General features: G+C 38.4%; 1 protein-coding gene across 6 annotated transcripts in view; it reads left to right on the top strand.

Moving 5' to 3' along the window:
* Positions 1-26,674, top strand: part of ERBB4 (erb-b2 receptor tyrosine kinase 4) — a 1,134,420-nt gene that overhangs the window by 1,042,535 nt on the left and 65,211 nt on the right. The gene's annotated exons all lie outside the window — the stretch shown is intronic.

Raw genomic sequence — 26,674 nt, 5'->3', positions numbered from 1 at the left:
TTTGTGGCCCGATTGATTAAGGATCCACATTGTCACTGCAGCAGCTCGGGTTCTATCCCTGGCCTGGGAACTTCCATATCTGCAAGTGTGGCAAAAAAAAAAAAAAAAAAAAAAAAAAAAAAACCACGTAAAGAGTAAATCCAATCATCTGTGAGTGTATCAAACTCTTGAAATCTATAGTTGAAAACTGTGAACAAGAAAAAGCTGTATTACATTCTTGGTAGTTTAACCTTAACTTAATCTTGTAGGTTAGGTCTATATGATTCAAGTGTTCATCTTCCATGACTTTCATCTCCCTGTGCAAAATTCAAGAGCAGTTGTTGACACAGTGAAGGCCCCTACCCATTAGCTCATATTCAAGGTCAGCTCTAACCTGGAATGTCTGATATTACATATTCCTTTCTCTCTAAGATAAGTGGCAGCTGGAGTTATTGTATTGTTCCTCCGTGAGAGTCTTAGTGAGAATGATAGCAAATATAATTGCTTCCTTTAGCCTATTGCTTAACACATATGATACCCAGTCAAATATAGAAGGTAAGATAGGTAGAGATAATCAGTCTATGAAATACAAATGTATCTACTATACCAAAGGGAAAATTAATAAAGAGTTCTTTTTAAATGGGCAATTTTTAAATGATTTTATCTAAGTACATTATATAGACAAAATGTATAGGCTTAAAACAAGAATAATGTATTGGCCAACTGTTATAAGAACTGATTGCTTCTATGGGTTCTTTCCACATGGTGTAGTGTAAAGAGATGATTTAGAACAAAGTCTGTCTCTCTTAAGCCTCTTAAATTCTCTAAGTCTCAGGTTCCTCAGTATTAAATGTGTTTAACTCAGTAGTTATCACAAAGATTAAATTAGAAAATATGTATATTTATGAGCTTCATAAATAATAAAGTATGTATAAAGCATAACTTTTGTGAGATTATATAACTATTTTACATATCTGCTAAACCACTGGAAAATGTTTGTGTAAATCCTACATACATGTACTTAATGAATCTGCCTATCTGATAGAATTTGGGCTCAAAGTCAAGGACCTTATCAAATGTTAAATGAATGGATATTTGAATTTATTTTAATAGATTGATCAGTTGCAGTTACATTATAAACTCAATTGTTCATTGATTCAAAAATATATTTATTGAATGCCTAAAGTGTGTATGGCGCTATGGTAGGTACTGGGAATACAAAATTATAGGTGGTATCCTTACATTGTTCGACTAGATTGCTGCCTGGAGAAACGACAAAAAGAAACTAATAAAATGACAGAATTATTCTGAGGACAGAATGCTTTATGTTACTGAAATTCAGTTCTCATAGCAAACTTTTGAGCTAACTATTGGTATCACTAACTTAAATGAAAAAAAAAATGACGAAGAAAAGAAATCTTACCGCAAATTTCTCAGTAATCGTAGGTGGTTTCACAAATACATATTCCTCATGAACTTACATACAACAAATTTGAACATTTAAATTGCACATGTGTGTGGTTAGCTAGCTAGATAACTAGATACAGTTGTAGATACAGATATAGTTGTAGCTATAGATATGTGGTGCTGAGTAAAACAAACAGGCAAATTACCACTTGATTAAATGCCTGAGGTCTCAAAAAACTGAAATTTTTTTCTGAGAACTAGCTGGAACTTCTGGCTACTCTTTAAAAAGTCAGTCAAAAGTATGTTCATTACTAGTGGAATTGGTAAAATTAAATATGTATAAACTATGAGGATCTGAGAAGATATAAAAAGAATTCTTTCTTAAAACTGGCAAAAACTAAGTATGTCAGAAGCACTAATTCCAGAGCACTCCATATATGGACATAATTCACATTTGTCATATTTTACTTCAAATAGTTAAAAAAAAAAAAGCAAAACAAAAAGTGATCACACATAAACAATCTAAGAAAAAAAGCATAATAAAATGAACTGGTGTCTTGATTTTGATTCTTAGGTAATCATTTTAACTTATACCCTGAAATTATGAGAAATCTATTTGAGCTCTGCATATAAACATATGGACATTTGAAGCTCTTTTCAGTTCTTCTAATGGTGAAAAAACTGATTTAAGTTGGTAAAAAAGCCAAACCAAACCAAACCAAACCAAAACCAAAACCAAAAACAAGACAATTGAGCAGTGATGCCATCTACTGCTCAGAGAGCTGCCAGGCACTCCTGTGAATTTATTGTCCCCTGCAGTGCATGGAATATGAATATTTAAGTGTCGATAACATCCAGATAACAAATCCATTGGATTACCTACAGAAATAGCTTCTCAAATTAGCTGATTGGAAATTATTATTATAAACCCATCAGAGAATCGCAGCTTGCAGTCAATAGCAGATAGTTACAGATTAAGCAATGCTGAATTATGTTTCACATATTCAAAAATGTAATCTGTGTGTATGAGTATTTTCTACTGAAATAGATGACTCTACTAAACAGAGTAATTTCTGTTCCATTGTGCTAATGAATTTTATTGAAGAAAGAAATGAAAAGGACACTGAAGGAGCATCATTGAGAATAAAGCACATTCTTTGCTGTAAGTAGCAAAGATGGACGCATTCAACAAAAGGAAGGCTCAGAATTATAAAGAGGGTTTTATTTAGGAAATTATTTTAAAACTCACCAGGCAATATTAATGGCATATCCTGTGTGCTAGCTAGTGAGCCAGCTCCTTACACAAGTGAGGTGGCAGAACCATCCTGGCAGGAAGGTTCACTGACAAGCCAAATGAGAGTTGGCCTCGGTCTTTGTTTGCTTAATAGGAAAAGTTATTACCTATGTTTGTTATCCCAAGAAGGCTAATGGGGCTCTCATGGGTCTCTCTTTCCAGACACTAAATAACATCAATTACAATGATCCCAATTAAAATAGGGAGTAAGATTTGTGAAGTTCAAAATTAAACTAAAAATCTATTGACTGACATCCTTTGTAACTTTCTTGTGTCACAGATACTCTTCAAAATTCTGGTGTCTTGAATTAATTTGCCTCACCTTAAAATTATTTAAGTCATAAAAAAATAAAGGATAGAAGTGCACCTGCTCTATTTCTAGTAATTTTAAATGTTAGAGGCCTGCTAGCATCAGTGGAATTGAGTATCTGCCTTTCTAAATACTATACCCAAAATATGATCCAAGAGGTATGAATCATGAAGTGAAAAAATACACGGATTTAGAATAATCTGAATTTTCTACTTTGTAATGTCTTAAATATAGCTAAAATATTCTATTGTTAGATGCCTTCAGAGCTCTTAGTCATACATTCTTAAGTATTTAATAGATCATAATTTATATCTCTACATAAGTATACTCAGATATGCTTAAAGGAAGATGCTTCATATATGTAGTCAGTATGTAATTTTTAATAAAAATACATCAGTGCAACAAAAAAAAAAAGCCTAGGTTTATTCCAATACTATTCCACAGTATTAATGCAATTTTTAAAAAGCTGATAGTACATGGAGTTACCACTGTGGCTCAGTGGTAACGAATCTGACTAGTATCCATGAGGATGCAGGTTCGATCCCTGGCCTTCCTCAGTGGGTTAAGGATCCAATGTTGCTCTGAGCTGTGGTGTAGGTCGCAGACACAGCTCAGATCTGGTATTGCTGTGGCCTAGGCTGGGGGCTATAGCTCTGATTTGACCCCTAGCCTGGGAACCTCCATATGCTATGGGGATGGCCCTAAAAAGACAAAAAACAAAAACAAAAACAAAAAAACAAACAAACCCCTGATAGTATGTATTTTACTGGTTGAAAATGGTGGGGAAATCCATAGAGTACACATAAAGGTACATATCTGGAGATTTACTTCTGATCTTTTAAGAAAGCTATTTGGAAACATTTGCACTCTAAGTAAAATAAGGATTTCTAGAGTCAATTATTGGACTTTTTCCACTTATGAGAATATGTACAGTCTCTGTATTTTCATGTTCCTACAACTACTATTGAAATTCATTGTTTTCCTATTTTTTTCCTAGACAGTTCTCTGAAAGAGTGCTAGTGCATTTTGTGAAATGGGATGTACAGGTACATTAAAGCAGACAAACAACTCTACAAAATAGCAAGTGAACAGATGGTTTAGTTGCCATAGACACATTTCTAATGTTAGTTAGCCTGATGTAACACAAAATACAGCTACTGTCCTGGGATCCATGTCTGCTTCTCTGCTATTTTCTTGTGAATGAGATAATAGTATTGATTTATAGCCCATGTCTATGAAGTAAAGATCCGAAACTCTCTATTGCCATAAAATGAATGCAGGAAAACGTTAGAGCTTTTCACTTGAATATATGTGTAGTGGAGGCAGTCAAAACACATTGTTCACTAACAATTCTCACCTGCTTTTCAATATTCCTAGTTTCCTTCTCTCTCTTCAAAATGATTCTTAAGTAATAAAGATATTGAAGAGTGCTAGAGTGTAAGAAGAGGAACATCAGGGAAATTTAAAGAGCAGGTACAAATATGGTGAATTTAAATAAACCAAACATTTTTATGTGAAGAGTGCTCTCTGGAATAGTCCTATGGAGTGGCCCTAAGTAATATCTACTGTTCTGGTATATTTAACATTCTTTTAAGATGACGCAGGACCTCAGAGACTTTAAATTTTAATAATATGAATTTAATTACATTCCTAAGTGAGAGCTGTATAATTTTTTATTTAATCAAATATTAATTTGCCCCTTTCTTGAAGTGTTACCATTTCATTGTTGAAACCATTACCTAGCACCTTGAATTAAAAGACACATATGATAATTAATGAAGAAATAGCAAATCATTGGGAAGCTAGGTTACAAATTTTCTCCTTGCAACCTGGTATTAAGGAAAATAAATTAAAGATGGTCTGCCTGAAGTTAATGTACTAAAAGGGAAGGAGAAAGTGCTGTGAATTCAGTTTTCAGTGTCTCCCTGCTCACTAAATTAAATCACTCCGAGAGACATATTTAATCATTTATTTTATTTTTTGAGATGAAATCATACACATTTTGCTGTACAATATAATTTTATGTTGATGCAGCTGTTTTTATTAATTATTATTAGAAATATCAAGTTATTTAACATGCCTATGGCTAACATTATTTTAGGTATAATTCAATGAAGTTCTCTATCAGTATGCTGTCTTTGAAATGTCATTAAGATTTTATACTTTGAAATATGTAGTACATTAAGAAGACTTTCAAAGGAAGTGTGTGGTAATATTTACCTACCATGATTTAATTTGGCCAACAGCATATTAATATAGATAATCTGCTAGAAGTCGAGATACCTAGGAGCAGAACTACATCATTGTTTTTGCTCATCAATAGTTAGTTGACCTTATTTATTTATTTATTTTTGTCTTTTTAGGGTTCCACATGCAGCATATGGAGGTTCCCAGGCTAGGGGTCAGATTGGAGCTGTAGCTACAGATCTATGCCATGGCCACAGCAACGTGGGATCTGAGCCGCATGTGTCTGTGACCTACACCACAGTTCACGACAATGCCAGATCCTTAAACCACTGAGTGAGGCCAGGGATGGCGTCCTCATGGTTACTAGTCAGGTTCCTTAACCACTGAGCCACGATTTTAGTTCAAACAGATGGAGAAGACTTCTCTGAGGTATATTTAAGCAGAAACCAGAATAATATAGAAGCTAGTCTTGCATATACCATCACCTCGTAAGGAGAACTAACTGAAGAATTGAAGTTATCCTTGACGCTTCCTCTCCCTCATGCTTCTCTTCTATCTGGTATTGAGTATTGTTGACATTAGCTCTTAAATATCTTACAAGTCAATCTACTCCTCTTCCCCTCACCACCATTGCTATCACCACCCTAGTGCAGTCTACCATCATCTCTCACTTGAACTATAAAATAGCCTCTTAGCTCTAATTTTCACTTTTTTCTCCCCTCTCTGATGTCTTTCACATGGTACCCAACGGGACTTTCTCAAAATGTAATCTCATTGTGTTACTTCCCAGCCTTCCCAATTAAACCCCCAATGACTTTTATCTCTCTTAGGAAGGAAGTCAAAATCCTAAACATGGATCCAAGATCCTCCTGTTAGCCCCTATATTACCCTTCTAGCCTTATCTCATGCCAAGTTCCCATCCAATGAGTTCTGCCCAGGCACATTGGCTTTCTTATAGACTTGTCAGATTCCATAATTCTTGTGACCTGTTTTGCACATGCTTTCCCTAGACCTGAAGCTAATTGCCTCAGTTAAAATTCCAACTTTGTTGTTCACTGTGTGTCATTAGGAAAGTCACTTAATAGACCCATGCCTCAGTTTCCCTATATGTAAAATGTAAATAATAATATTTAATAAGTATTAATAATTAATATTTAATAATTATCCAATAACATGAATATGTATTATTATTAATATTATTATTCATGCAGTTGTTGTAGAAAGTACTTACAACAATACCCATCACTTAACAAGTGATTTATTGACTGTTTACCACTGCATAAATCCATGCATTTATATCACAGTACCTCGGTATAGTAGATTCTCAATAATTACTTGTTGAATGATAATTGATTCGCTTGTCAGTCACTATAGGCTCCTTCCTCTCTTCTTCTAAGAGATGTAAACCAGGTCTCCAACTTACCTGGAAACCAAGTTATCCTTTCTTAGCTGCAGAATATTTTAGCCAACATCTACAATATTCCTATAGGTCATTTCTTATCTCCATTAATTTAGCTTTCTTTTATTAAGCCCAAATTTATATTTTATAACTTGTCTTTAGTAATGAAATGGACTATGCTACAAGATACATATTAATTAGGGATGAGGACATTTCTTCACAGATTTAATCTAAATTGCCTATGAACTATGTCTGTTCAGTTTAAAAGTGGATGCAAGCTTCTGTCCTCAACAGAAAAGAACAATTAACACATTCATGAGGTAGAGCTCAAATTGTGGTTTTATTATAATGAATAACTGTTTGCTAATTTAATAAACTCAATTCCTTAACTCAAATGCTAATAAATGAAAATCGTTGCTGCACTTTGGACTGTCTATGAAGTTTAAAATATTAGATTTTTTAAAACAATTAAGGCCTTTAAGAAACATCTTATTTTCATACCAGTTTAAATGTTCTGCTAGTAAAACTATACTATCCAAAGCATTTCAGCACAATAATGTAATAACAGAAACATGCAACTTGTTTTTAAGTTAAATTTTGTTTAGTTTTGCCAAATGGAAATTAAAAAATGTTATCATCAATAATTTGACTAAATGTTATTTATCAAATTCTATTATAGGGTGCACTTTAAGGACTAATGTGTTTTAATGGCTAGACGTAAGTAATTGCAGTTCATAAAGATGCAAGGTTTATGCTAACGGTGTAAATAGAGCAGTGGTTAATAAACTTTTGGATTGATCTTTTTGTTTGGGAGCACTGAAATATATTGAATGTGTGTATTTGAATATTATAGTTTTCCCAAAGAGATTTTAAATATTGTAAGAGTAGGATGGTGCCTTTGATTTTTTTTAACCTCTAGCAAGTCTTAGTCTACATATCTTTTAGTAAATTAACCTCACTCTCATACTTGGAAGAAGATGTATGATACATGACCTCAGTGCTAACCGAAATCTAGCACAAATTTACACACATACTTAAAAAATTTGATTAAAGTAATTCCTGGTTACGGAAAATGTTTTGCCTATGCTTGAGTTTAAACTTAGAAGGGTAATGTACACATTCTTGTTTTAATATAGCAGCGTTTAACTAAAATAATTCCAAATTTTATTGGGCCTTTAAAACATAAATCAAGTGCTATTTTTGCTAGCAAACATTGTCAATTTGTCCTTTCAGAATTCATCTTTAACCCCATGTGTTTAAGGTCTTTGTGCTTCCATTGTAGCATTTATCACAGTCTACATAGCATTAATCTATGTCTGTGTGTGTGTGTGTGTGTGTGTGTGTGTGTGGGGTGTTGGGTGGAAATGCAAATATGCAGTTGCCCTGTCACTTCTAGAAGATTGTGAATGGTTGTTAGCACATTTTGCCTCAAGTTACTTATCCTCAGTAATGTTTGGATTTAAACTCATCTTCTTTGGAGTGGAAAATGCAAGAATCTCCTTCAGTGACATATTTTGATTTAAGTTTAAAATAATAATACTAGGAGTTCTCCTTGTGGCTCATGGGTTAAGGACCTGACATTGTCTCTATGAGGATGCCAGTTCTATCCCTGGCCTCATTCAGTGTGTTGAGAATTTAGCATTGCTGCAAGCTGCTGTGTAGATCTGGTATCACCATGGCTGTGGCATAGGCCACAGGTGCAGCTCCAATACTACCCCTGACCTAGAAATTTCCATATGCCACAAATGTGGCTATAAACACAAATAATGATAATAATAAGGCTAAACAAATACATGCTATGAGATTTCCCCTCATTTTATAATTTCAGCCACATTCCATATAACATTCATTCTAGTTGAAGTAATCCAATTTTGTAAAGACTGATTTAAATATTTTACTAATCATTTATGTTGAAAGTTGGATTTTATTTCCAGGTAAATCTAATGTAGCACTTAATTTTATAATCTGAGTAACTTGAATCTCCTGATACTGACAGTAATTTACATATAATCATAATATATAGAAGAAACTAAATTTGGTTGGAGTACAGTAAAAAAAAAATCAGTTAGATCTTAACAGATGTAGAGCTGTTTTATAAAAATGTTGGTCTTGAATGTAGCCTTCATGTTTCCAAATAGTCAAAATTAATATGCAGCTCCCAGCAGCCTCTTTGTGACTAAACTCAAAGAAATCACCATTATGTTTTGACTTTATTTTTTTTTGCCAAATATATGCTATTTCTACTAGAATATTGATGTACAAAAAAAGCTCCATTTTATTTTCCTATCTTCGCATAAGATTGTGTTTACAGTGCCATTATCCACAAAAGCCTTCCATAGAGTATTTTCTTCTTGTAATTAAAACAGTAGGAATTAATGACAGGCTGGGGAAGCTTGCTGCTTTTGTAATAATGAATTGGACTATTTGAATGGGTAAAAAATGTTAATACAGTAATTATTTCAGACTGAGCTAAGTCTTGTCATAAAAGATAAAAGTATTACATTTGCACTAGATGTTTTAAAAATGAAATTGAATACTGTGAATCCATATAAAGGTAGTCCAACTTTGCCAAACATTATTACAATTGTAAAGGAATATAGAAGTTATGATTCAAATAAATTCATTCTGACAGCAAAATATACCCACTTGTTTTTGAACCCAATGTCACTGGTTTCATTAAATCCGTATATTCAGTTCTTTGACGTGTGTGTTGCTTCATTGTACTACTCTTTCAGTGGTTTATAGAAGGTCTTTAGTTTTCTGAATGTTAGGACCTTTTAGCTAAATGTTGTATATTGTGACATGGGAGAAAATCCTCACTTATGTAAAATTATATGATAGTTAAGAATTAAATTCTGTAGGAGACATGAATCATTTGTAACTAGAAATATAGAGGGGGTTATTGGAAGCCAAATTGTTAAAGTAGTTCAAATAGTGAAAAATGCCTTGTCCATATGATTAAAAAGTTGCTCTTCTTGTCTCATTATTTTAGAAATATACATCTTTACCTGTTGCTCTACAACCATAGTCTGATACTTTCAAGTTTTGATATTATGCTTAAAATAAAGGTTTTGTTTTTGTTTTGTTTTTTTTTTATTTTTTTCTGTCTTTTGTCTTTTTAGGGCCGCACCTACAGCATATGGAGATTCCCAGGCTAGGGGTCTAATTGGAGCTGTTGCTGCCAGCCTAAGTCACAGCTGCAGCAATGCAAGATCTGAGCCGTGTCTGTGACCTACACTACAGCTCACAGCAATGCGGGATCCTTAACGCACTGAGTGAGGCCAAGGATAGAACCCACAACCTCATGGTTCCTAGTCGGATTCATTTCCACTGTGCCACGACAGGAACTCCTAACGTTTTATATATATATATAAATATATATATATATTAAATATATATTTATATATATATATATATTCTGGAAAAACCTAATTTTATTTTTTAAATGTTTATATGGGAAGACATATCTTGTGAACTATATGTGTGCCAGTGATGGTGAAAAAGACTTTGAAGAATAAACCAGCTTCACAATGCACACTAATGTCCACAATCATCTGAGTTTCAAAGATTTTTGCATTTTTCTGACATTCATGTATTTTAACAAAATCATTTTGGTTTGTCTGCTCTGATCTCTAACTTCCTGTCTTGCTTAACTGCTAATGCCTTTCCTTGGATGAACCCAAATACCCAATTACTCTGTTTTTCTGTTTCTGAGGACAATAAAATATTCACAGAACTTGATGAAATTAAAGCTTGTGATTTCTATCTTCTGTTGGCCCTCAGTATTCTCTGACTATCTTTACGTTATGAAGAGACTCTTGTATGCTTCCTTTCCTCTCTTCATGGACACCTATTTTGCTGATGCACACAGTGAAATCTGAACAATATCTCTCCTTTGAGCCACTTCAAACCTCTTCTCTGTGTCTCATATTTTTCTCATTCTGAGCATATTGCTGTTTCCTAATTTACAAAGTGAAATAATGATGAAAGGACATGAACTTTTACACTGTTGCTCTTTTCCAGCTCCCAGCTTTTCCTTCATTGCTGGTTCAAAGAAAATGTTGTCTTTTGTCCTTCTTTTCCAAAGCCCGCCTTTACCTTCATTCACTCTTCCTCTCATCCTAGCCGTACCATCACTCTATCATTTCTTCTTATTCCTGGATCCTCAGTCTCTTCCAACTTACTGGCTCTTCTAATGCAACCTGTACATCAGTTCTCCAGGGATGGTGGATGAACAACCTCAGACTTGTCTCTTCTTCCTAAAGTAACTGCCAGTTTATTCATTTACTTCAAAAGAAAGAGCATACTTTTTGTGGACCATCCTTTCTCCAACCCTTGAGTCCACTGCAGTCCAGTGGCTTTCAACAAGGTCACCAATTGCTATGAACTGAACTGTACCCCCCCTCCCAAATTCATTTGTTGAAGCCCTGAATCCCAATTCAATGATATTTACAGGTGGGAGATACTTAGGTTTATACAAGGCCATGAAGGTGGGTTTAATGCTCATGTAAGAATTGAGGAAATGTGAGAAAGTGGCTATCTGCAAGCTGAAAAGGGACCCCACCCCACAGAACTGAACTGGCTGGGACCTTTATCTCGGACTTACTAGCCTCCAGAACAGTGAGAAATAAGTTCCTGTTCTTTAATCCTCCCAGTCTATGGTATTTTGTTACGGCAGCCTGAGATAACTAACACAGACTTCAATACAAAGAATGGGGTGATTTTGTGGCAAATACCTAAACCTGTGGAAGCAGCTTTGGAACTGAGAGATGGGTAGAAGCTGGAAGAGTTTTAGAGTTCGTGCTCGAAATATGAACATTGAGAGGGTGAAGTCTCAGATGTAAATGAGGAACATTTATTACTGAAAACAAAGAAAGACGGTCCTTGTTGTAAAGTGGCAAATAACTTGGCTGAATTGCGTTTGTGTTTTAGTGTTTTTGTGGAAGTTAGAACTTGTAAGCAATAAAACTGGATATTTAGCCCAGAGGATTTCTAAGCAAAGTGTTGAAGGAGGGGCTTGGTTCCTCCTAACTGCTAATGATTAAATGTAAAGAGAGAGAGATCAATAGAAGAAGGAACTGTTAAGTGAAAAGGAGTGGAAACCTAAAGATTTGAAAAATCATCAGCCTATCCATAGTGCAAAAAATTAGAAAGTGTGTTCTAAAGAGAACACCAAGAGTATGGCTGGAATTTCAACCGTTAAGGAGTTTATTAGGTTATATGAGCAGATACTGCCAGTATGAACTGCCAGTTTGAACTGAAGGGGACAGAGACAAGACAAAATAAAGGAAGGCTATTAATTTCCTTGAGTAGCTCCTCAGGAAAATGAAGATATTTGCTGTGAACTCCCATTATTCCTTAATGGGGAAAAATGTCTCCAAAGGCAATTCGGAAAGACACAGGGCCAGTTCCTTGGTGTGCACACTGAGTTTTACCTGGAAAAACTTGTATTCTCTCACCCTCCCTTATGGCTTTATTATCACTGATAAGGTTCCATCTTTTTCTGCTATACTCAACCTGTAATTAATTCTCCAAGTTATTGCCTTAGTCATATGCTAAATCATTACCAGCTGAGCTAGTACTAAACATCCTAATTGATCTCCTTGATTCTTTCTAATCTCCTTTATCCTTTTCTATTCAACCCACAACTGCCAGATCTGATCATGTTAATTTATTCATCAAAACTTTCAGCGACTCCTTTGCAGGTCTTATTAGATAGTAGCAATTAAGTTAGACAACAATTTGTTGCACTTCTAGCCCTTGTCAACTTACTTTCTATCCACATAGAACTTCTTATGGTTTTTTCCAAACGTAACTTTTAGGACTCTGTTTTTTGTTTTTTTCTTAGTATGCTTTTTATCCTGTCTAGAATATTCTTACTGTGTTATAGTCAAAAATTTAAATATCTATTTTTCATTCAATCTCAAGCTTAAACTACACCTTTTCTGTGAGACCTTCTATAATCAACATAAAAGTATTCCAATCTCCTTTTTCTGTACTTTCAGACAGTTCCTTTATGCTTTCTGTTGTGCCCACATGTATCTCTCCCACCAGACTACCAATAACTTGAAGGAAATACTATATCATCTTTATATATAAAAGCATTAGCAGAGTACCTAGCAGCACATAATAACTACTCAATAGATGACTGTTGAAAGAAATAAGAAAAATGTCTTTATCCTTTTCAACTATATACAGAATGAATTTTATACATGATGAATATTATATACATAATAAGCTAGAAAAAGATCAAGAGAAAATAATTCTTAGTCTTTCTTCCAGTTCTTTTTTGTAACTAATAACCCCATGGAAAATGTATACATATATACAAATGTGAGGTGGTCCTGATTTTCATATATAATGTCTTCAATAAAGGAGGCAAACCTAAAAATTGTATGTGAACAGTAGATCTACATGTTATAAATGGAATTTGGTAATAGATAACTTAGAGTATCATAGCATATCTAACTTTTCATTACCTTTACTCCTCATTTATAGTGATTGATTTATAGCTTTTCCTTCATGTACTTCAATTTTGGTCTTTTATAAATTAATATATAGTCATTTAGCTTAAGTTCAATGAGTATACAACTGAGGCTAAAGCTATGCTAATTTCAGCATCTTTAATGATTTTTCTTTATATTTTAACTTCATTAATTTCATGAGAAAATTTTTCTTATTTTAATTTTTACCCTATTTTACTTTGAACATCAAGGTGAAGTGGCATTAAGATATTTGTAGAAAGAAACAAAAGCATATAAGCACAAAATAAAATTGTGAAATTCAACTGTTCTGTGAAGGACAGCAATACCAGGACATATGGTTGTTGGGGGATAGATGATCTTTGGGATTCTAAGTATAAAAGTATGCTCGGAATGTCTGGGAAAATTGCAAGTTGTCTGAGAGCTGAAATTTTGAAAAATAAGAATCATCCATGAAACAAGGTGCTGGTCAAAGGGGGTAATAATGAGAATAATAATAATAACTAACAATGCTGAGTGTTTCCTATTGACTAGGAGCAATCCTAAAAGTTTACGGGGACTAGCCCGTTTAATTCTCATAACAACCTTATGAGAAATGGGCTACTATTATCCCTATTTTATAGACAAAGAGACTGGCAAACTGAGAAACTAACTGACGTGGTTAAGGTTACACTGCTGCATTTAATGAGTGATTGAGCTGAGGTTGAAGCTTTGGAAGCTCCTTATATTCCACTCTCTCATTGTCAGCAATGAACAGGAATGGTCTGAGAATGATCCTTTAGAACATGGTTTGTGTGACATCAGTGTTCAGCTTTCTTCCGTGTGAGGTATTAACTGTGTAAATCCATGAACTCGATGCAGATGGCAGCTTTCAAATTCCATTTTAGTAGGCGTCATGGACAACACTATTGTCAGGAAAAGAGAGGTGGTTACAGAAAGAAATGAGACGGTCTCAACAGAACCAGATTGCCTTTAATCAGCAAGGAGAGGCAGCAGTCAACTTTGAGGCCAGACTGTTGCTCCAGGGTCTTGGAGCTTCTAGAGTATATAGGGGAGTTTAGAAAGCCTATTTTTTGTCAACGTTATTTCTATCAGTTACAGTTTAGCGAGTGTGGTCAGTTGACAGGGGCATGATTGTGTGTCCGGCGCCGTCAGGAACTGTTCCTGCCTGGAGTTGGCAGAAGTTATTCTCAATATCTCCTCCTGGGTGACCTGGGCTTCCCTTCATTCCAGACTGTAAGAGATATATAAAAGAAATATAGGGATGGTGGATGTCAGAAAAATTCTGGATACTTCAAGCTGTTAAAAGAAGGGGGCCTCTTGTTTTTGGTCTGGAATGGAGGGATTCTTTTAGATATCATTATGTTGGTTTTCCATTTTATTGGTCAGCCGTTCCAATAGGAGGATCGTTTTTACTTGGTCCTGAGATACAGCTCGAATTCTTTCATGTGCGAACCTCTGAAAAAGATTGAATAGACAAGGTACAAAAGTTAAAATGAGAGTTATAATGATGAGGGGCCCTAGAAAGGGCAGTAACCAAGGCATCCAATTCCAGTTTGACAACCACGATTGCCAGGAATTGCTAAGGTCTTCTCTAATCCTAGAGGCCCAGTTAGTTGGGTTTTTTTACCACCTCTCTATTTCTGACTGATTGGCATAAAAACAGCAGGCCTCATCTAGAAAGAGGCAAAGACCCCTCTTTTTGGCAGCAAGCCCCCCTTTTTTGGCAGTCCAGCCCACCTTGGTTCTGCAACACCATGGCAGCCAAGGAATCAATTTGGTTTTGTATGGTCATTAGGCTGGTGGCTATCTCCTGGAGCCTGTCCGATAGATTTTTGGACAGGCTCTTGTAATAATTTAGAGATGTAGTAATGCCTGTGGTTCCCGTCCCAACCCCAGCAGTGACTCCTAGTAAACTAATAAAGGAATGAGTTGAACAGCTCTCTGAGAGTAACGGTGTATCAAGAGGACAGGAATTGGTTGATTATTTGGGGCAATGGAAATGTCGGGTGCTGAATAAATGAGAGTGCAGGTTCCAGTCCAGTTTGTGGGCAGCCAAAGGTAGGCAGTGGTCCTGCACAGGAAAAAGACACCTGGGGCTCTGAGGCAGCATGTGAAGTCTACAGCAAATAGAAGTCTTTCTGGGATTTGTGTGGCCTGTTCCAAGATTGTTAGAGACTGCTAGGTTGGCCCCAACTAGGGGTGAGGAACTCTTATATGCAGAAGGTACCCTTCCTGTAAGAGAAATCGTATGACCACGACATCCAGTCACATTATAGATAGTCCTTCCAGCTGGGAAGGAAAGACGGGATGTCTGGTTGCAGAATTCAAGTGGCAGTGACCCTGAAGAGACATGAAGAAAGTCTAGCTGATTGGAGTCTGGTGATCAGGTGAAACAAAAAGGGGCTTGTTGTATGAAGGTAACATGGTTTCCCGTATGTCCTGAAGCAGTGGGTTGTATTGGGGCTGAGGTTAAGCCTGCTAAAAGAGCAGTAAGAAGTTTATCTGGATTATGGATCTGGCCGATAGTGTGTAAATATTGTAGGTAGGATAGGAAGAGAGGTTCCCCTTGGTATGTATGGTGAAGGGACACATTTACTGCAGTCCATTCAGTGGTGGGCACAGGAGGGGCTGATCCCCCCAAAGCGGCCGTTGAAAGGCAGATCCAGCAATCATGAGCTAGACTATGATTGGGATGATTTTGTAGAAAATGAGTTAGGTTAAGGGTTTTTAAAGAGGTATTTGAGGTCAGGAAGAACCTGGTTTGTATAAGGAACTATTTGAATAGAGAGGCTGCAGGCAGAAAGGAGAGACAGGGTCCAATATATAGACCTAGTTTTTGAGATCATTATTGAAAACAAGGAAGAGTGTAAAGACAAAAAACGTAATCTCATCAACGGTGAAATCGGAGAAGTATCCCTGTAGCCAAAAGTCAGTAGTGGAGGTGTTTATTTTCTCAGTTGTTCTTCCCATCAGAGGACTAATCCAGATGTCTCTCAGGAACTGGACTATGAAGGGGTGAAATCTTAGTGATATCCAATTCATTCAGTTTCTGGAATGGTTGGTAGCTGCTTTGACCTGGTGAATTTTAAAGTCATGGACCTGTAGAAGAAACCTGTTAAGTGTGGTTAGGAGAAGGATCCATAACAACTCTTTGAGACGATTGAGATGAACCCAAGAGGGTATACCCCATAGTTTGGCCACTGTGGGTGTCATGAGGATCACTGTGTAAGGTCCTTGCCATTTGGGGATTAAGTCTCCTTGAGGTTCTGTAGCCAGATATACAGTATACCCTATTTGGAGAGGTGGGGGGCAGGGGGTCCCGGGGAGTGGCGTTGGCAAGTGGGCATCCATATATTGCCACAGGATGTTTCTGAGTTGTTCCAGTACAGGAAAATGAAGAGTAGGGGGAAGGGGGTTTTTGGAGGTTGGCTGTACATTACCTCTAAAGGACTTACTTGGAGAGGTTTTCAGGGAAGAAACCAGATTCAGAGAAGGGCTAATGGTAGGAGTTTTGTCCAGTCCTGATGGAGCTCAAGAGTTAATTTGGTAAAAGTCTCTTTTAGAAGTTGTTTAGCCCGTTCTACCTTTCCCGAGGATTGTGGGTGATAAGGTGTGTGAAATTTCCAAGGTATACATAAGGCCCGAGTCAGTTCCTGAATCACTTGTGATGTAAGTTCTGGGCCATTTTCTGACTGTAAGGAAGAGGGCAGGCCGAACCTAAGAATAAGTTCCTTTATAAGGGAATGTGGAACTGTTTTTGCTCTTTTGTTTGTAGTGGGAAAGGCCTCCACACACTTATGTCCAGGAGCATATGAGTAAAATCTATTTGCCAATCCTAAGCCAAGATATTTCCTCTCATCTGATGGGTGGGAAGGGAGGGGGGCCTGAGGTTTGAGTTGGGATTTGTTTTTTGGCAAATGGTGCAGGACTGGGAACACTGCTCTAAGAAGAGAACATCATCTTTGGATAGATGTATATAATTTTGAATAATCTGATGGAGTACAGATGGAGGGGAGTGGAATAGAGAATGTAAATATGTAATAATTTGTTTGAGATCTGGAACTCATGGGGCCTTGTCTGAGGCATAGCTAGGGTTGGGGTTGTTCATCTGTGTTGGGGGTTTAATGGGGCCCTGGGTATTAGAGGCAGGGGCCAGAAGTAAGGTTTGAGAGATGGTCTGAGAGGTTTGAGAGTTTGGGGCATCTGCTCTTCGAGCTTCTTGGTCTGCGAAATTGTTGTATTTGGCTATTGTGCCCTCTTTTTGATGTCCTCGGCAGTGGATGATAGCGGCCTGTTGGGGAAGAAGAGCTGTTTCCAATAGCCTTGTGATCAATTTTGCATTTAGAATGGGATTGCTCTTCTGGGTAAGGAACCCCCTTTCTCGCCAGATTAATATGTTGGAATGAATGATGTTATATGTATATTTAGAGTCAGTGTAGATGTTCACCTGTTTTTCTTTTGCCAGTGTCAGTGTTACGGCAGCTGCCCAGCAGCCCTGTGCCCACAGTGTATCAACTCTAGCGACAGCCCTGTGGCTGTCGTGTACCAGCTCCAGCAGCTCTGTGGCTGCAGTGTATCCACTCTTTTACCCGGAGAGAAACCAAGCGAGCACTCAGAGAGTTGGAGAACTCAGGTTTATTATGCCGGCGGGCTCAGAGGAGATCACTCTCCGGAGTCTGAGCCCCGAAGAAGGGTTTCACAAGGCTTTTATGGGCTAGCTCTTCTGGGTCCATGCTTAGCTGGTCAGATTGAAGTGAGGTCAGGCAGTGTAGCAGATGGGGAAACAAGTTTACAGAAGCAGATATTGGGGGGAGGGGTGGTTGGGGCAGTTGGCTGGACTTTGCTTAGTCATCATGGCTGGGGTCTCTCCTCTCTACCTTTTTATCGGGACATTTTCTCCTACATCAGTGCCCAAGTTAGACCCACTAATTCTGCCTGTTGTGAAGAAGTGTGTGAGTGGGGACGGGGGGCAATGTGGAGGATTCAGTGATAATAGGAGTAACAGGGGTCAGGACATTTCCCTGTATTGTGGCATATCCGGCTGTGTACGGGGGTGACTTTAGGGAGCTGCCGTCAATAAACCAGTCGGAAGCATCAGGACTTTGTAAAGAGTGATCGGTATTATGTTGGAAGGGATTCATGGCCGTATTGAGGATGGAATTGCAGTCATGAGGGGGTTGATTGTGGGATGATGTTTCAGATAATAAACTTGCTGGATTAAGGGGTCCACAGGGGGAGAAGGTAAGATGTGGATCCAACAGGTAGGCATGGAGAATTTGGAGTCGGGAGGGAGGGAGTGTTAAAAAGCCTCTATGGGAGAGTAGATCTCTGAAAGTGTGGGGAGAACAAATTGTCAAAGGTGAATATCTAGATAACGTTTGGGCCTCAGGTATCAGAGTTGCAGAGGCCACCAAAGCCTGTAAACAAGGTGGCCAGCCCCCTGCTAACCATGTCCAGCTGTTTAGATAGGTAGGCTAAAGGGGACCAAGTGCCTCCTGATTTTTGGCAAAGTATCCCCAGAGCATGTCCCTGATTAGCATGTACATAAAGGAAAACGGTTTTTGAGTAATCTGGCAAGTATAGGGAGAGAGCTTTAAGTAGACTTTGAATTAGTTTTCGGAGGGGTTGCTGTAACCAAGTGGGGGCCAATATGGGTTCATCTAGGGGCCCCTTTGTGGCTTGGTACAGAGGTTTGGCTGTAAAGGCCAAGTTTAGGACCCAGATTCTAAAAAAATTAAGGAATCCTAACAAGGACAAGAGTTCTCTTTTGGTTTGTGGTAAGGGAGCATGGGTTAACACCTGAAGGTGTTCTGGTGGAATTGTCTTTTGTTGTGGAGTTAGAAGGAGACCCATATATGTTACTTGGGTTTGAGCAATTTGGGCTTTGGACCTGAACACCCGATATCCCCATTGTCCAAGGGCGTTTAATAATTGAGCAGTATGAACTAGATGGGGTTGTCGGGAAGGGCTGCACAGTAATAAATCATCAACATACTGGCGGAGCGAACAAGGTGCTGGTTGTGATGTCTGGAGGTCCTTCTGTAGGGCTTGTCTGAAAAAATGGGGACTGTCCCCGAAGCCTTGGGGTAAAACTGTCCAAGTTAATTGTTGGCAGGCTTGGGATTTGGGCTCCTGCCAAGTGAAGGCAAAAAGAGGCTGTGAGTGAGTGTGAAGTGGAATTGTGAAAAAGGCGTCTTTGAGATTGAGAGCGGTGAAAAAAGGTAGCGCCGGTAGATATCCGGGAAAGGAGAGTGTAAGGGTTAGTGACTAAGGGAAAGGCAGGAATGAAGGCCTCATTTAGACATTGAAGGTCGTGGACCAGTCTCCAGTAGTTTGGTCCCTTTTTTACTGCTAATATAGGCATATTGTGAGGAGACTAAGTGGGTTGGAGGAGAGAAGCCTGAAGTAATTGGGTTATAACAGGTTGTAAGCCTTGACGAGCCTCAGGTGAAAGCATGTATTGATTTTGAGCAATAACCATGGAGGGATCTTTAAGGGTGACCCGAATAGGGGCATGGTGGGTAGCAACCGAAGGAAGATTTGTATTCCACACTTGAGGATCGATGGGGGACAGGTCAGGGGTAAAGTATCCCAGTGAATCAGAAGGAAGATTGATAGAGGTGTCAGGTGCCGTTTGAATGAAGAACATGGAAATGGTATCTAAAGGGGGAATATGGATAGATGCCTTTAATTTTGATAAAAGATCTCTGCCCATAAGGGCCATTGGACATTGGGGGACAATGATGAAAGAGTGTGTGAGAAAAATGTTGCCATTGGGGGTAGAAAGGAACTCTGGAGACCCTTCGATAGCCACTTCTGACGGTTTAAGTGGGCCCGAGTAGGAGACCAAAAGGGAAAAGGCTGCCCTGGTATCTACCACAAATGACACCTCCTTTGTGGCCACCCTTCTGATCGCCCTAAGTTCCGAACTCATGGTGGTACCAAGAGTCGGGGACCAGGAACTTGGGCCTCTTCATTGGAAAAGTAATGAGGCAGGAGAATACCCAGCTAGTTTGGGGGCAAGTCCATCCTCAGGGGTGCCAGGGCAACCTGGGATCTGGTTTTCTTGCCAGGTTGACAGAATGGCTTTTGGGAATCTCTGAGTCCCCGGATTGTTTTGGGGACAGTCCATTTTCCAGTGTCCCTTTTGGCCGCAAGTGGGGCGTGGCCGTGTTGGAGGCTTAGGGTTAGGGCAGGATTTGGCCCAGTGGCCTTCCTGATTGCATTGAAAACAAAGGCCAAGAGGAGTATTGTTGATGTTTTGTTTATTATGGAGAGCTACAGAGGAGGTGTCAGGGCCTCTCTCTAACTGGCGGAGCTTCCAGCGGATATTGGGTGCAGATTGGCTGATAAATGAACGTGGAGATATAATAGCCCAGCTGGAGTAGTTATGTCCAGATTAGTATATTTTTGAACTGCTTCTGAAAGGCGTGAGAGGAAGAGAGCAGGGTTTTCGTCTGTCCCTTGAGTGACTGAACATCTAGAGGGGGGAATGAAGTAAGAGTTTTAACTGAGAGACCCAGTACACTCCCCCCCCACCCCCGCCATGAAAGGCAGCTGCATGCCTTTTCAGCTATGCTGGCCTCATACCATCCTTCTTGTAATTATGTAGCAACCACATGCCCTATGTCCAAGCCAGCAGCCCTGCTAATCCTGCTTCAAGCATTGCTTATCAGTTTTGCTTCTGTAACCTTGCTTGCCCAGTTTCTTAGGCAGGAACACTGTCTGCTCTGGGAAGGGGGAGTTCTGAGGCGGATTACATGGGGAAAACAAGACCCTGTATTGTATAAAAGTTGCTGAGAACAAAGACCTGATGGTCAGACTCTGGAGGTGACTCCTCTGAGCCTGAACTGCTACTGAATAAACCTTGCTTTTCTGCATCTCCAAGTGCCATTTGTCTCCTTCCGCTGCCACAGGTTCTGCAGTTTCTGCAGCATGATGGCCTCATATTGGAAACTGAAAATGGCACATGAACCCTCGTGGGTCCCTCTGGTCCGGCAGCTTCCCGTAAGGGAAACTTGTGTTGACTATGAGAGCGAGTGTAAGGAGGGGAAGGAGAGGGTGAGGAGGTTGAATCAGGAGCAGGATCAGGGGAAGAAGGTGACATAGGGTCTTGGGTTTGGTTGGGTGGCTAAGGAGGAGGCTCATCTGTAGTGTCAAAATCCTCGGAGGGAGCCCAGGGTCGGGTTTTAATGAACTTGTTTCCTTGGGGAGAAAGGGAGCAAAGAAGGACTTGGTGTGTTGAGCAGTTTTTACCGAGGGAGGGTAGACCTCTAAGGTCCCAGAAAGCTTGGGCATAGGGGACCTCCAACCATTTGCCATTCCACTTTAGGAAATTTTTGAGATTTGACAAAATGTTGAAATCAGAAGTACTGAATTCAGGCCATTTGGATTGGTTATCTAATTTACATTGTGGCCAGGTTTGAGTACAAAGTTGTTTTAAATGGGGATCCTTAAGTTCCATCAAAAGTAAAGGTTTAAGATTTTTTATGACACAGGCTAATGGTGAAGCCTTTGGAAGAGATGGGTTTGACCCCATGGTAGGTTGTGTAAAATCTCGCTATGAATGTGAATCATCACTCACAATCCCAGCGAGACCTAAAGATGAACCCCGTGGAAAGTCAGGGCATCCCCTATCCTTAATCCCCTGGATGGCCACAGAGGCCGGAGGGTTCCCTGCGGACCTGGGAAGGGCAGTGATCTAAGGCACCGTTAGAACACCATCCGGGGCTTACCTTAAGTAGGGGTTGGAAATTGACTCTGGTGCATGCAGGATGGTCAAATGGCAAAAAGCTTCTGGTCTGGAGATCCATAGACAGAGAATAGGAAAGACAGTAAGAGCTTGGGGGTTACATAGATTACCAATAAAACCCCAGATGTGGGGTTTGTGCCGCTCACAAAGGCACAAGGCATCCTCTCGAAGAGGTCTTCAAAGCCTCGGCAAGAGAGTGAGCTCAGTGGGCATCTGTGCTCCACAAACCTGCCAGGAAGAAAGAAATGGAGAAAAGGGAATATGGCGGAACAAGAAGAGGGCCCTGTAAGGGTCCTGGTCCCAGGGTTCGGCACCAAAAAAAAAAAAAACTAAGGAAAAGAGAGGTAGTTGAAGAAAGAAATGAGATGGTGTCAACAGAACCAGATTGCCTTTAATCAGCAAGGAGGGGCAGCAGACGGCTTTGAGGCCAGACTGTTGCGCCAGGGTCTTGGGGCTTCCAGAATATGTAGGGGAGTTTAGAAGGCCTATTTTTTGTCAACATTATTTCTATCAGTTACAGTTTAGCGGGTGTGGTCAGTTGACAGGGGCGTGATTGTGTGTCTGGTGCCATCAGGAACTGTTCCTGCCTGGAATCAGCAGAAGTTATTCTCAATATCTCCTCCTGGGTGACCTGGGCTTCCCTTCAACTATGATTTCCCTACCTTGGTAGAAAACTGATAGTATTTAGCACAAAAATTTCAACAATTTCTGGAAGTAAAAATATTCACTAAGCAATTTGCAATGCATATACAAGTAAGCTTGAAAAATTTGCAGATTTTAAGACCTCAAAAAATGAAGAAAGCCAAGGGACAATATAACAAAAATTGTCATGAAGACTAAAAATTTTCTTCCAATAATATTAAACATGTATTATCCTTTTTATTCTTCCTTGACTTTTTATGAAACTATATGTATGAGAATATATTTAGTATTGCCTTGAGTGCCTTCTCTCCTAAGCTGATGATTCAGATGCAGTAGGAGCATGGATGAATAGATGGAGTAGGAAGAAGAGAAAATCAATCAACCGACCACTATTTACTGTCTAAAATGTGATGGAATTGGTAAATGTGAGGAAAGTCAAATTGAGTTATATCATCTCATCAGAAGCATACCATTCACAGCTCCAAGCGGTTAACAATTCATAAGGGTTTGGAGCAAAAGAATGAAAGGTGATCAGATTAAATCTTTAACTTTTAGGTTTTGAGCAAGCAAAAACAAAGCTTTCTACTACCATGCTTCATTTTGGTGTTTAAATCTCTTAAAAATAGTTTTATAAATTAATCAGGTCAGTAAATGAGTACTCAACTGGGAGTCAGATGTATTTGAGGTCTTATTTTTCTACCTTTCACATGGAATTGATAATATTACATAATGTGCTATATAGTATATCTAAAGCTTGAGCATAGAAGTTGCAGCTTAACATAAATATATGTACTTTCTGCTTTAGAACATATATTTAAATTTTGATTTAGTCAAACACAGAAAGTTGTTTTACAACAATGCTTGATAATATCAGCATTTAAGATAGTTAGCTAGACAGACTGAGGTAGATAGGGAAAATTGAACATTGTGAAGTCATATAATAAAGCAACACAATCTAATGGGGAGTAAGGGGAAGCTTTGTGAAGGAAATAACATCTAATTTGTGATCTATCAGAATGTTAAAATTTAACCAAGTCTGTGTCTGAAGCATAGTAGGAGGAATTTAGCAGTGTATGGTAATAGGGTGTTCCAGGTAAAGGGAACAGTAAGTGCAAAGACAAAATAGCCAAGAGAATTTTCAGATTGGCTTGAGCCATATAGTTCTAGGTGAGGAATTCCAAGAAAAGCTAGAGTGACAAAGCTGAGTCAAGTTGCTTGAGGGCTTTTTCCAGCTATGAGAGAGAGAGAGAGAGAGAGGGGGTTCAGAACATGCACATGTCAGCTCGTGTATATGTGTGCAATGTTGAAGGGTAATGGAAGATGAAGAAGTGCTGGAGAGTGCATGCAGTCAAAGCGAGGTGATTTAGCAAAGAGGGTTGTACCTTTTGAATAAGGTCTGAGTCTTTATGGAGTATGGAGCTAAAGTTACTGAAAACGTTTTTAAGGGGACTTTGAGACTAGAGTCTCAGTAATAGTTATTGGTAGAACTGGGGACGAAAGGTAGCACAGAGTTCAGAAGCAGGTAGAGTGCTTTGACCAAGGCTACACAAGAGGCAGTGGTGCTCTGACATGATGAAGAGGAGAGGATAGAAGGGCATCACTCACTGTTTTGAATTATCATAAGTGAAGCTTCTGAGGAATCAAGAGATAGCAGCCTCTGCAAAGACAGCATTTCCACAGGGCCTCCAGCTCAAGGTTAAATGGCTGCAGCTATCTATGAAGAACCTTGTGGAAACAAACCAAGAAAGTATCTATGAACATCTGTAAGGCTCCCTGGGGAACCCCAGAAATATCTGGGAAAGGCTTCAAAGGGGCAAGTAGCAACAGGTGTTCTGCAAGCAGGTTGGGCCAATAAACAGTGGAATTTGTGTTATTACTGTGGTACCATAGGTATCACCCCAAGCCTATGAAGACAGACGACAACTGCTTATCACTCTACATAGAGCTAAACCACCCTCCTTTTATATTCTTTGATAATATCTGCTCTTTCTATGGTAATGTTGGTTTTTTGTATGTCTGAGTAATATTCCATTGTGTGTATGTACCACATCTTTATCCAATCCTCTGTTAGTGGACATCTACATTGCTTTCATGTCTTTGCAAATAGTGCTGTAATGAGCATTGGGGTGCACGTATCATTTTGAAAAGAATGCCGCTTGTAGCAATCTAGGATGGACCTAGAGATCATCTTACTAAGGGAAGTAAGTCAGACAGACAGATATCATATGAGATCACTAATGTGTGGAATCAAAGACAAACTGACATAAAAGAACTTATTCACAAAACAGAAATTCAAAAATTTCAAAACCATACTTATGGTTACCAAAGGGGAAATATTATGAGGAAGGGTAAATTGGGAGGTTGGGATTCACATATATATACTACTATATACAAAATCAGTAAGTAACAAGGACCTACTATATAACAAAGAGAAGTCTACTCAATACTCTGTGATTGCCTACATGGGAAAAGAATCTGAAAAAGAATGAATATATGTATATGCATAACTTATTTACTTTGTTGTACCCATGAAGCTAACGTAACATTATAAGTCAACTGTACTTCAATAAAATTAAACAAAAAAAAAAAGACAGAGGTAGAATTGGATTGAATGACATATATTATATGTAGACACTAAACTGGTTCAAATCACATGAGAGCTTTTAGTATTCAAGGAATTTTACATTCCCCCCCCCATGGGAAGATATTTATTTTAAAATATTCATTAGTCGTAAATAAACTCAACTGCCTAGACTCACATGTGAGTAAACCACACAAGAAAAGTTATTGAAATTCTTCTGTTTTGTATGACAACAGAAGTTTGGCTTTGTAATAAGGATACCTCATAAAAATTGATATAATTGTCTTAAGAAGGAAAACAGTGTATGTATATTCCCAGCCCCTGAACTTCATGGTTTCCAACCAGTAGCACGCAACTCTGTGAAACCAGAGGATATTAGGAATGATCTGTTTCTGCTCAATTATATAACTAAGGCGTCATTCAACCTCCTCCCTATAATGTTTGAACATATTTGCACAATACGTATGCTCAGAGAAAGGCTCAGCTTCTATCTGTTAATCTAGAGGTTGCTGTATAAATTGGCTGCACACTTCATTGATTTTTAATTAATTTCTGAAGAGATGCAGAGGATAACTACTACAGAGCACAGACATCTTCGTTCTCATTGCAATCCACATCTTTATTGATCAGCTGCCTAAGGAGCAGAAGTAATCTATTTTAGGTTTACTTTTCTGAGAGTGTGGACACTATACGCTTCACTCTTCCCATTTGTAATCATATGGGCAAGAGGTCAGTGAGAGGGAGAAACTGTAGCACGTTAAGTATTCTTTTGATCCAGACAGATGAGCTTTTTACTCATAATTTGTTTAGTAGGAAAATGGTGGCATCTCACACATGCTTTCTAACTTACTTTTTTGTTTTTTTATTTTATTATTTTTTGTTTATTTCTTTAAGAGAACTTTTGAGGCTGTTTTGCAAATTCTTCCAATGGAAACTTTCCAAAGCTTGTGAAAGGTGTAAATAAAATTTCTGAAGAAATATTCGAAGAAAATGTAAGGGCAAGAAGAAAACATTCTGTTACCTCTGCCAGCTCTTTAGATTCCTTCAGGAATCTTTAATGTCTTCATTCACTTTCTCATGTACTCTATCATCACCATCTTGGGTTTAGTCATGCTATTGTTTTCCTCCATCCTAACAGAAATACCACAGACTTTTATATTTGTTCCACTTACACTGCAAAGAAAAAGCTGCTGTCTAAACAGCCTTTCAAAATTTTAGCCTCATTGCTTATTTAATCCAACAACATGTATTGAGTGCCAGGTAAATGCCAGGAAACCTTCAAACTGTTGAAAATACATAGTTTAATTCACAAATACTGGTTTATAAAATGCCTCCAAAAGTACCATCATAGAGAAGCCCAGAAAAACCAAAGAGTTTTGTTTATAACCTTTGAATGTGTATTATATACAAGAGTTTTCTCTCTATTGAATTCTTAGAACAACTATTGTCTATATAACAAGCATTAAGTTGTGCATGCTGTCTTTTGTTAGTTTCGTATGTGTTTTTATGTAGTCTGTTGACACATTTGGTCATATAGTGTAGTGGTAAGATTGTTGCCTCTGGAGTCAAGCTCCCTGCAGCCAAATCTTGGTTCTTTTAGGATTTCCCACACACTAGCTATCACTCTTGGGCCAGTTA

This window comes from Sus scrofa, chromosome 15 (assembly GCF_054392235.1).
Source record: "Sus scrofa isolate SSC_HxYL_T2T_F1_AM1 chromosome 15, Sscrofa_HxYL_maternal_Yorkshire_Landrace_v2.0, whole genome shotgun sequence".
NCBI classification, from domain to species: Eukaryota; Metazoa; Chordata; class Mammalia; order Artiodactyla; family Suidae; genus Sus; species Sus scrofa.
Note: the sequence above shows the minus strand (reverse complement) of the source record. Positions and strands in the feature narration are given on the sequence as shown.